Here is a 9,276-nt window from a genome sequence, read left to right on the forward strand (position 1 = left end):
ATGATGGTGCGCATTGGGCTGCTATTTATATTTACTAACGACGACCACTGTCGTTTCGTCAATACACGACTGAGCTGGGCAGAGAATCCTGGGCTGAAGAACTGCACGTACTATCGCAATCACTGCAGATCTTCCTAGCGACCCAGCCGTGTCGTATTGCCAGCAGTGGAAATCACACGCATCCCCTCATACCTTGACAAATTCAAGGCGACTATAGAATACATAAGTGAGCCGAAATAATTATTTTTCTGCACGCTCGCGTCCCGCAAACTTTTGATGGCAATAAAACATATTCGCTTGCATGGAGGAAGGAAAAAACTGAGGACAGGCCCCATGTATCCCAGATGCATTGCGAAAAACATTCCGGAAGCCACGTTCTTTTTTTTTTTTTTTTAGCCTAGATACGAGGGGTGCTGAGAAGTTCCTGGCTTTGCCCTCTTTGATGTCGATTTGAAAAAATAGTTTGGTACCATAAAAAAGCATGATATCTTGTTATGTAACTGCGTGAGTATCAGATGTTTCTGATTTTTATAACTATTTTTATTTTATGTAGAACGGGAGATGGCAGAGGCACAAGCAAGTTTCACTCCTGTGGAGTTACGGGTCGTGATGAAGTTTTTGTTTCTGAATGGAAAGTCTGCAAAGGACATTCACAGTGAGATGTCACAAACACTAGGGGAAAAGTGCCCTTCCTACAGCACTGTCAAAACATGGGTTGTTCGTTTCAAAACTGGGAATTTCACTGTTGAAGATGAGCCTCCTAGTGGGCGCCCCACAACCTCAACAGACCCGGCAACAAGCGATTCTGTCCATAAGCCGATTCTTGAGGATCGGCGAATATCCACCAAAACGATAGCCCAGATATTGCACATCTTCCGGGAGCATGTTGGTTTTATTATTACCAAATTCCTAGACATGCGCAAGCTTTCAACGAAGTGGGTGCCGAAATGTTTAACAGTGAACAGAAGGAGGCTCGAGCTGAGGAATCCAGAGCTGTTTTAACCCATTTTGATTCTGCAAAAGATTTTTTTGGATAGATTATTGACTGAGGATGAAACATGCCTCCACATTTATGATCACGAAACCAAGGAACAGTCAAAAGAATGGCGCCACAGTGTGTCCCGCGACCGAAGAAATTCCGCGCCAAAAAAAAAAAAAAAACGGCCAAAAACGTCATGGCGTCTATTTTCTGGGTCAAAGCTGGTGCTCTGTTGGTGGAATACCTTCCTCAGTGCTGTAATATAAGTGGAGAATATTACGCCGGCCTCCTCGACACGCTGAAAGAAGCAGTTAAGACTAAACACCGGGGAAAGCTGAACAAAGGAATCCTTTTGTTGCAGGACAATGCACCTGCACGCACACGCACAAAGTTGTGGCTATCACACTGAAGGCCCTCGGTTTCCAATTGGTCCACCCTATTCACCTGACCTTGCTCCTTCTGACTACAATCTGTTCCCCAACTTGAAGAAACATCTGAAGGGTCGTCATTTCGACGACATTACTGACGACAAACTTGCTGCTGAAAGCTAGTTTGACGACATATGTCACATAATTGTTTTTAAAATGGAGTATAACAGCTGAAAGAACGATGCAGCAAGTGCATATCGGACTCAGTGGGTAATATGTTGAATAAATGTGCACTTTCAAAACTCTAACTACATTCTTTATGTGCAAAGCCAGGAACTTCTCAGCACCCCCTCGTATGGGGCAAATAGCAACAGCGTCAGCGTTGCAATGGGGCAGCATGGCTGTCGGCGTCGGATGGCGCGGAGAATCGCTCAGACGGGGAAGGGCACACAGTCACAGAGGAGTGCGAGGGGGAAAGCTGCCCCATGTGTAGGTGGCGCCACAGAATTTTCCGGTCGCGGGCCGACGTCGCGAAAAGTGACGTCATGGCCTCTCCTCAGTTTTTTTTCTTCCTTCATGTTCGCTTGCCATATCGGGCCGGGCCTTTCCACCCCTAGATAAGATTCGTTTCATCAAGTGCAACGTAGTCCATGCTGATTTCTTTTTTCTTCTTTTTGTTTTGCTCTAACAAGCCATTATATTACTGGCCTGACCTATGTTGCTAGTGGTCCAACAGCGCTACCTATGACACAGACGGAGAAAAAGACGAGACAGAGAGACAGGCACTGGACTTACCACTCAATTTATTAGGAAGTAAACGCGTCATATATACATATAACGAGAACAGCGTACATGCTCATAGTAACGAATTACTAGTAAAAAGGTAAACCCCGCTTTAAAGGTACGAGCATGAATGCCGAACATCAATCCACTGTGTAGCATTTTCATTACGCGAAGAGATAATGTAACAGATGGCATACTCACGCACCCACTACTGTTCTTAGAAATGAAAAATGCCCCAGCAACTTGTCTAGTGCGCCAATCGGCAGAAACAAACATCGCTTCAGTATATTATTTAAGAACAGGGTGCATTCACATGTGAAGCAATGCTTCGCTTCGTTAGCATCTTTCTTTTTCAAGGAATTACCCAAGTAACACATCAACTCCCAGGGACGTTCCGTTTAAGTCCCTAACTCCCACATCCCAACCAGGTAATCCGCAGGATGTCCTCGCGATCTCCCTTCTGGGCTATGTTCGAACCTCCAATGAAGGATCTCCTTGGGACGTTTCATTTGTCCTTTATAAGACCATGCTAAACACATTCCAGGGCAGTTGTAAGGGATCAATGTGCCCTGTCACACAAAAGCGATGAACGAGAACCACGCAAATTTGCTTGAAATGTCAAAAACAAAAGGCATACTTCTCGTCATTCAGTTCAGTTCAGTCGTTCAGTCGTTTCCGACTCTTCGTGACCCTATGGAGCATGTCACGCCACGCTTTCCGGTCTCTCACTATCTTCCTAACATCACATAACTTCATCTGCAGTGCCTCGAGGATGCCATCTAACTATCGCGTTCGCTGCCTACCCTTCTCCGGCGACCCTCAACCTTTCCCAACATCAAATCTTTCTCCAGAGACTCCTCTCTTCTCATCAGATGACCAAAGAAGCTGAGTTTTAACTTTAGAATTTGACCCTCCAATGAGCAGTCAGGGTTTATGGTCGATAATATCGACTGATTTGATCTTCTGGCAGTCCAAGGAACTCTCAAGAGTCTTCGCCAGCACCACAATTCAAACGCGTCAATTCTTCGGCGGTCAGCCTTTTTCAGTCCAACTCTCGCATCCATACATCACAACTGGAAAGACCATAGCACAAGTTATACGGATCTTGGTTGGCAGACTAATGTCTCTGCTCTTTACTAGGCGGTCAAGGCTAACCATTGCTCTCTTTCCCAGAAGCAGGCGTCTCCTAATTTCATGGCTGCAGTCTCCTTTCGAGGTAATCTTGGAGCCCAAGAAGAGAAAATCTGTCACAGCTTCCACTTCTTGTCCATTGATGATCCAGGACTTGATAGGGCAAGACGCCATGATCTTTGTCTTTTTAATGTTCAGTTTAAGCCCAAACTTCTCACTCTCTTCTTGTACGCGCATCAGAAGTCTCTTGAGTTCCACTTCACTTTCTGCCATTAAAGTGGTATCATCCGCATATCTAAGGTTGTTGATACGTTTTCCAGCTATCTTCACTTCAGCTGAAGACTCGTCCAAGCCGGCCTTCCTCATGATGCACTCTGCATATAGGTTAAATAGGCAGGGCGACAGTATGCAGCCTTGCCTCACTCCTTTCTCAATCGGAAACCAATCAGTAAGACCATGCCCAGTTCTGACTGTGGCCTCTTGCCCTTCATACAGGTTCCTTAGGAGACAGATGAGGTGAATTTGAACTCCCATCTCTTGGAGAGCTTGCCACAATCTGCTGTGATCTACGCAGTCAAACGCTTTCGCATAATCAATAAAGCAGAAGTAGATGGGTTTCTGGAACTCTCTTGCTTTTTCCATGATCCAGCGAAGGTTGGCAATTTGGTCTCTAGTTCCTCTGCCCTTGCGAAACCTTTATTACTACTAGAAATTATTACTAGAAATTTGCGCCGTCCATGCTGCGATACTCAACAGTTGCTGACTACATTTCGGTTGCGCTTTTCCAAGGGTCTACGTTGGGGGGTTGCAACTCTGTGATTTTTGAGAGCATATGAACAGCGAATGTAAGCTCATAATTGCAAAGCTGGTGCATGGGAATTGGTTTCTTTTGAAAATATATAAAGGGCGGCCTCGAAATATGCTGCATTACATGCAGCCTACCATGATATAAGAGATTCAATGTGAACAGTTTCGTCCAACTTCATGGTTCCCAACTAGCACGTGGCACCCAACTTCTCCGAAGAACGCAAAATAGCTTTAACTAATCGCTTTATTTTTATTGTCGACAAAAAAAATGAAGCGAATCAATTAACAGAATGTTGCATGTGACCCTGATCAACTGCACTGCAAACAAAATAAACAACTATTCAAGAGATTATTTTATATAGCTTTGCTCAAATGCAGTCTAGTACCTGCACATACAAGCACACCCATGTGGAGGAGTATATATAGAAGTGCTAGTGAAATATGGTGTTCTCAAGATGTTGACTCCTGTGTGCTTTGCAATATGTGTGCGTCAGTCTGTAGTGTGTACTTTGTCAATAAACCGGTAATAAATAAATAAAAACGATTCTGCTGCGTGTGTATTATACATGGTATGTAAGATTCCCTAGGGAGATTGTCTGAAGGCATATATGCGGTGTTACAGCCTACTGCAGCATGCAGTTTCACCGCCCTCGAATACTGCTTCTGCATTTTTAGCCAAATATTAAATGTGTTGAATCCGCCCATATATCAACTACTGAGTTCAACATAAAATAATGTTAACTAGAAATGTTCAGAATCGTTAACTCCAGCATGGTGCCACATTTCCATTGACATTGAACCTGCGTCAATATTTCTCCCACACTAAGCCTGCCCTAATTGTTCCAATACAAATTAAAGATGGAATCTTGAGTCTGCTCATAACCAACATGAACTCAGAATAATTTTGAGAACTGGAAACAAAGCATTTTTGGGAGGTATTACATGCTTCTTACAAGGTCTCTTCAAGACAGGGCCTAGAATAACAAACCGAGGAAAATTTTCTAAACAATGTCTTGATAAACTCCCAAAATACCCCAAACATGTCCCACGGTGGTATTGTTTCGCACGTCTTGAGGAAGTCAGACTTCTTGTTTCAGTTTGGATGTTTTGAGGATTTTTGTGGGAGTTCTCCATACTTCCTTACGACATCCCAATCTCCGATAATTGGAATGCCAGAGATGTCCCTCGGACATCAGTGTGTTGTCTGGGTAGCAACTTTATGGCCTATGTAGGTAAGGCTACATGACGGAGGGATGTGATAGAGCTCGTCAAGCCGATTTCTCGTCTTTTTCTCCCCGCCTCCCCCACCACCATGATAGAAAATAATAGTATTATCATTATTACAATGCGGGTTTTACAAGGAACATACCGATTTTCAAGGTTTAATATTGATCACGTTTCTTCTGCGCCACTCACGCTTTCTTTCAACCCCCCTCCCCCAGCTTTTCCTAGTTTGTTGGGAGCAAAGAACAGGACTCCTCTGTACTTGGCCCCCATTCTCTTAATCCAGTGCGACAAGGTGTGAACATCCTAGACAATGCACAGACGTCCCAGGGACATCCAAAGGATTCCGATTATGGGAGATTTAGATGTCCTAAGGAATCCCGGAGAAGTCTCAGAAAAATCCCCAAAATCTCCCAAATGAAACAAGAAGTGATTTCTTCAGGATTTCCCAAACAATACCGCCGTGGGGCATGTTCGGGGTATCTTGGGAGCTTATTGGGACATTGTTTAGGTTTTCCTCGGCTTATTCTAGGCCCTGTCTTGCAGAGGCCTGGTAAGAAGCATGCAATTATATGTTGTCAAAAAATGGTTTGTTTTCAGTTATCAAAAAAATTCTGAGCTCATGTTGGTGTTATGAGTAGACTCAAGATGCCATCTTTAATTTGTATTGGGGCAATTAGGCCAGGGCTGTTGTGGGAAGAATATAGAGGCAGAGTTGCATTTCAACGAAAAAGTGGCCACTGTGCTGGAGGTGACCATTCTCAACATTTTTAGTTGTAATTATTTTGTGTTGAACTCAGTAAGTTGAAATATGGGCCGATACAACACATGTATAAAAAATTTGCCGACGATTACGCTACTTCCTAATGCGAAATTTGAGCGCAGCTCATCAGCTGTTTCAACTTTTGATAGATTTAGGAAAAGATTTCGAGCAGGACATGTATGTACAATTACAGACTTTTTTTAATTTTTCACACATGATCTTTCAAGAAACACTCCACTAACAGTTCTGTCATGAAGGAAGCTATGTGGTCGTCCGAAACCATCCACTACCCGGTACTTCTTTCTCTCTTTTTCCACTGCCACCTTTATTCTTTTCTTTTCAGCTCAGTTAAAGGGTCCGCGCAGATTTTGACAGATACTGCACCGCTTTGCTGTCAACCAACTTTAAACGAAGCCGATTCCTGCTGTACTGCGTCTATTTCTATATGCTCTAAGGTACGTCGCTCGAGGCAGCCCCAAATGAAAGGCGCCGCCCGGACGCCTGAATCGAACGTTAGGCGGGGTCATCTTCGTTATGCGTGAATCAATTCTGGTGACGTCATCACCAGTCATGACGTCATGACCGGATGTGACGCCATTATCACTTCCTGTTACTAGACATGGCCAGACCTGACATTATGATGACGTGACATCCGGTCATGACGCCACAGCTGATGACGTCACCATGTGATGGCGTCAGTCATCTGTCATCACTCATGATTATTTAGTCATGACTAACGACCAATAAGTAGTTAATGCCTAGTTGATCATTAGGTAGATGTGGTTAGTGACTACAAGCCATTAGTACTGGTTAGTGCCAAGGGGGAAGAGGGGGGCTGAGCTAGGGGCTGAGAGCGACGATGGCGACGACGATGACGCGAAACTCAGGAACGGGTGCCAAAGAGCTGCGCTCCAAAAATTCTAGAGGGCACTTAGGACCAGAAATGGCCGTAATTGAATTGCAATAAAGAAATTACTGTAATTTAATTACTTTTCCCAGTAATTTGTAATGTAATAAGTTACGTTTTCGGTTTGGCAATTTAGTAATGTATGAAATGTAATAAATTTAGAAACTTCAGAAAGCCAAGTTACATACGCCTAAGCTTACTGGAGTGCTTCCAAGTACCCCACGGATATAGACTGTCAACTGGCAATGCATGCAGTTGCGTCAGCATGCACCTAATTAGCAATCTCTGGCCGACCAAAAGCTTAGTGCACTTCACGACTCCGGAACACAGCACCTGAGAGCATGTTATGTGTCCACTCACAGTAATGTACTTCTCTTTCCCTGTTGAGCTCACTGGCCTGTTTTTATATGCCCCCTAAATAAACTGTCACTGTTTACACAGCCATTTCAAGGACCCCTTTGTATGGCAAATTCTACAGAACTTGTCTGCACATGCAACATTTCACAAGTGTGGAGGAGTGAGACGACAGTACAAGGCTGCATGCGTGAAGAAACACAATTGCAATGAATGAGCAAGAGTAGTGATTTGCCAACAACTCATCTATTTATTCAATTTGTGATAGAAAAGAACCACACAATATGGTCATCCACGCTGCTCAAAGGGGAAACATGTTTGTCCAGAAGCTGCGACCAGATTATGCAGTAAAACAGACAGGTTCTGCTAAGTGTGCAACTGCATGGACTAGTTTCTATCCAGTTTTAAGGGGAACAAAGTCGAAACGAAAAGCACAAAAGCAAAGGCGCACAAGTAGTGCTGGCCAATGTTATTGGACGCAGCTCTAACACCTGGAGAGTTAGTGAAGGGAAATGACAAGTACAAAAGTGACAATGTAAGAGAAGGAAATGAGCACACTACAGCGCAGACAGGAACGCATTCACAAAGCTTCACAGGAATTTGTACACGAGCCTGGAAACACCTAAACAGAAATATCGAGACGCAGGCAAAAGAATAAAAACAAAAGATTACTATCATGAATGCATATAAAAACCTACATGCATCTAACACATGTCATGAAGCATGAGCTCTACAGGCGAGTAAAATCTGGTGGGGCGATCTAAACCCAGGACTATTGAACCCGGCGCTAACTCGAACCTTCCAGTTGCAGTGAAGTGAGGGCGCTGTTAGACATTTAAGTAATTGTAACACAGCATAAGATGACCAATAAAATGGTGCAGGAGCACGATCACAGGAAAATAAGAGGAATAGAAAGGCACTCTTTCTATTCTTCTTTTCCTGTGATCGTGTATGTCCTTGCGCCGTTTCATTGGTCAGTATGAATCAACTAGCCCTACAGCAAGTACTTCTACACATGCAGCATCCTAGCGTCATGTTTCCATTGCAAGGCAAATCCTATTTGAGTTACTAAATTGCACACATGTATGAGTTGTAAATGGCTTTTACATATGCATGCTGGTCCATACATTTACATTCATGCTTTTGTAGAGATAGACTCCCTAACGAAGGATCCTCCAGTGGTTGGCTAAAGCTCCCAATGTGTTCTTTACGATACACCTGCACATTGGTGATATTTTAAAATGATCAGAAGCCTCCATGTGTCTGTAAATCATCCAGTGAGAACGAGCAATCCAAAACACTAAAGCTACATATTAGATGAATGTTTTAAGTATGGGCGCAGTATAGGAAAAAAAACTTCGAGGGCACTTTGGGCCATTAAATTGCGATGAGGCGAAAGCCATTATAGCGCGATGGATCGTAGCCCTCCACTACGACACCTCTATTCCCTCTCTTATTTCACTCCCACCTTCCTTCCTTCATTTACGGCATGGTACATGTGTACGCGGAGAATTGTGACAGATACTGCGAATTTTCTATCCTGTAAATCAATTTCAAACGCCGCCGATGCCTGCTGTACTAACGCCTCCTAGACGTCGGGGTCTACTTCTGTTTGCTGTGTGGTGCGGCATTCTAAGAGGTGGCAGATGAAAGGCGCCGCACAGACGCCTGGATCGGACGCCCGGCGTGGCCAGCTTCGTATATGCTGAATCACCTGGTGACGTTATTACCTGTCATGACGGTACATCGCGCGTCCCTTGTAGAACGCAACCAGCATTTCACTGAACGCGCCAAAGTTCACCGGCGTTCTTTAATTCATTTACAGTAAAGCAAAGGCGCATTAGCTGTCACTCGCGGAATCCCGCTATCATCCTCATGGTAAACAACGGGAATTATGTGGAGAGTTTCACGATCCAGGGCGGAGCGCAGTTGGGCGGGGATCCAAGGGATGGAGGTTCGA

The sequence above is a fragment of the Amblyomma maculatum genome, chromosome 1, assembly GCF_055883805.1.
Source record: "Amblyomma maculatum isolate TAMU_Amacu chromosome 1, ASM5588380v1, whole genome shotgun sequence".
Classification (NCBI taxonomy): domain Eukaryota; kingdom Metazoa; phylum Arthropoda; class Arachnida; order Ixodida; family Ixodidae; genus Amblyomma; species Amblyomma maculatum.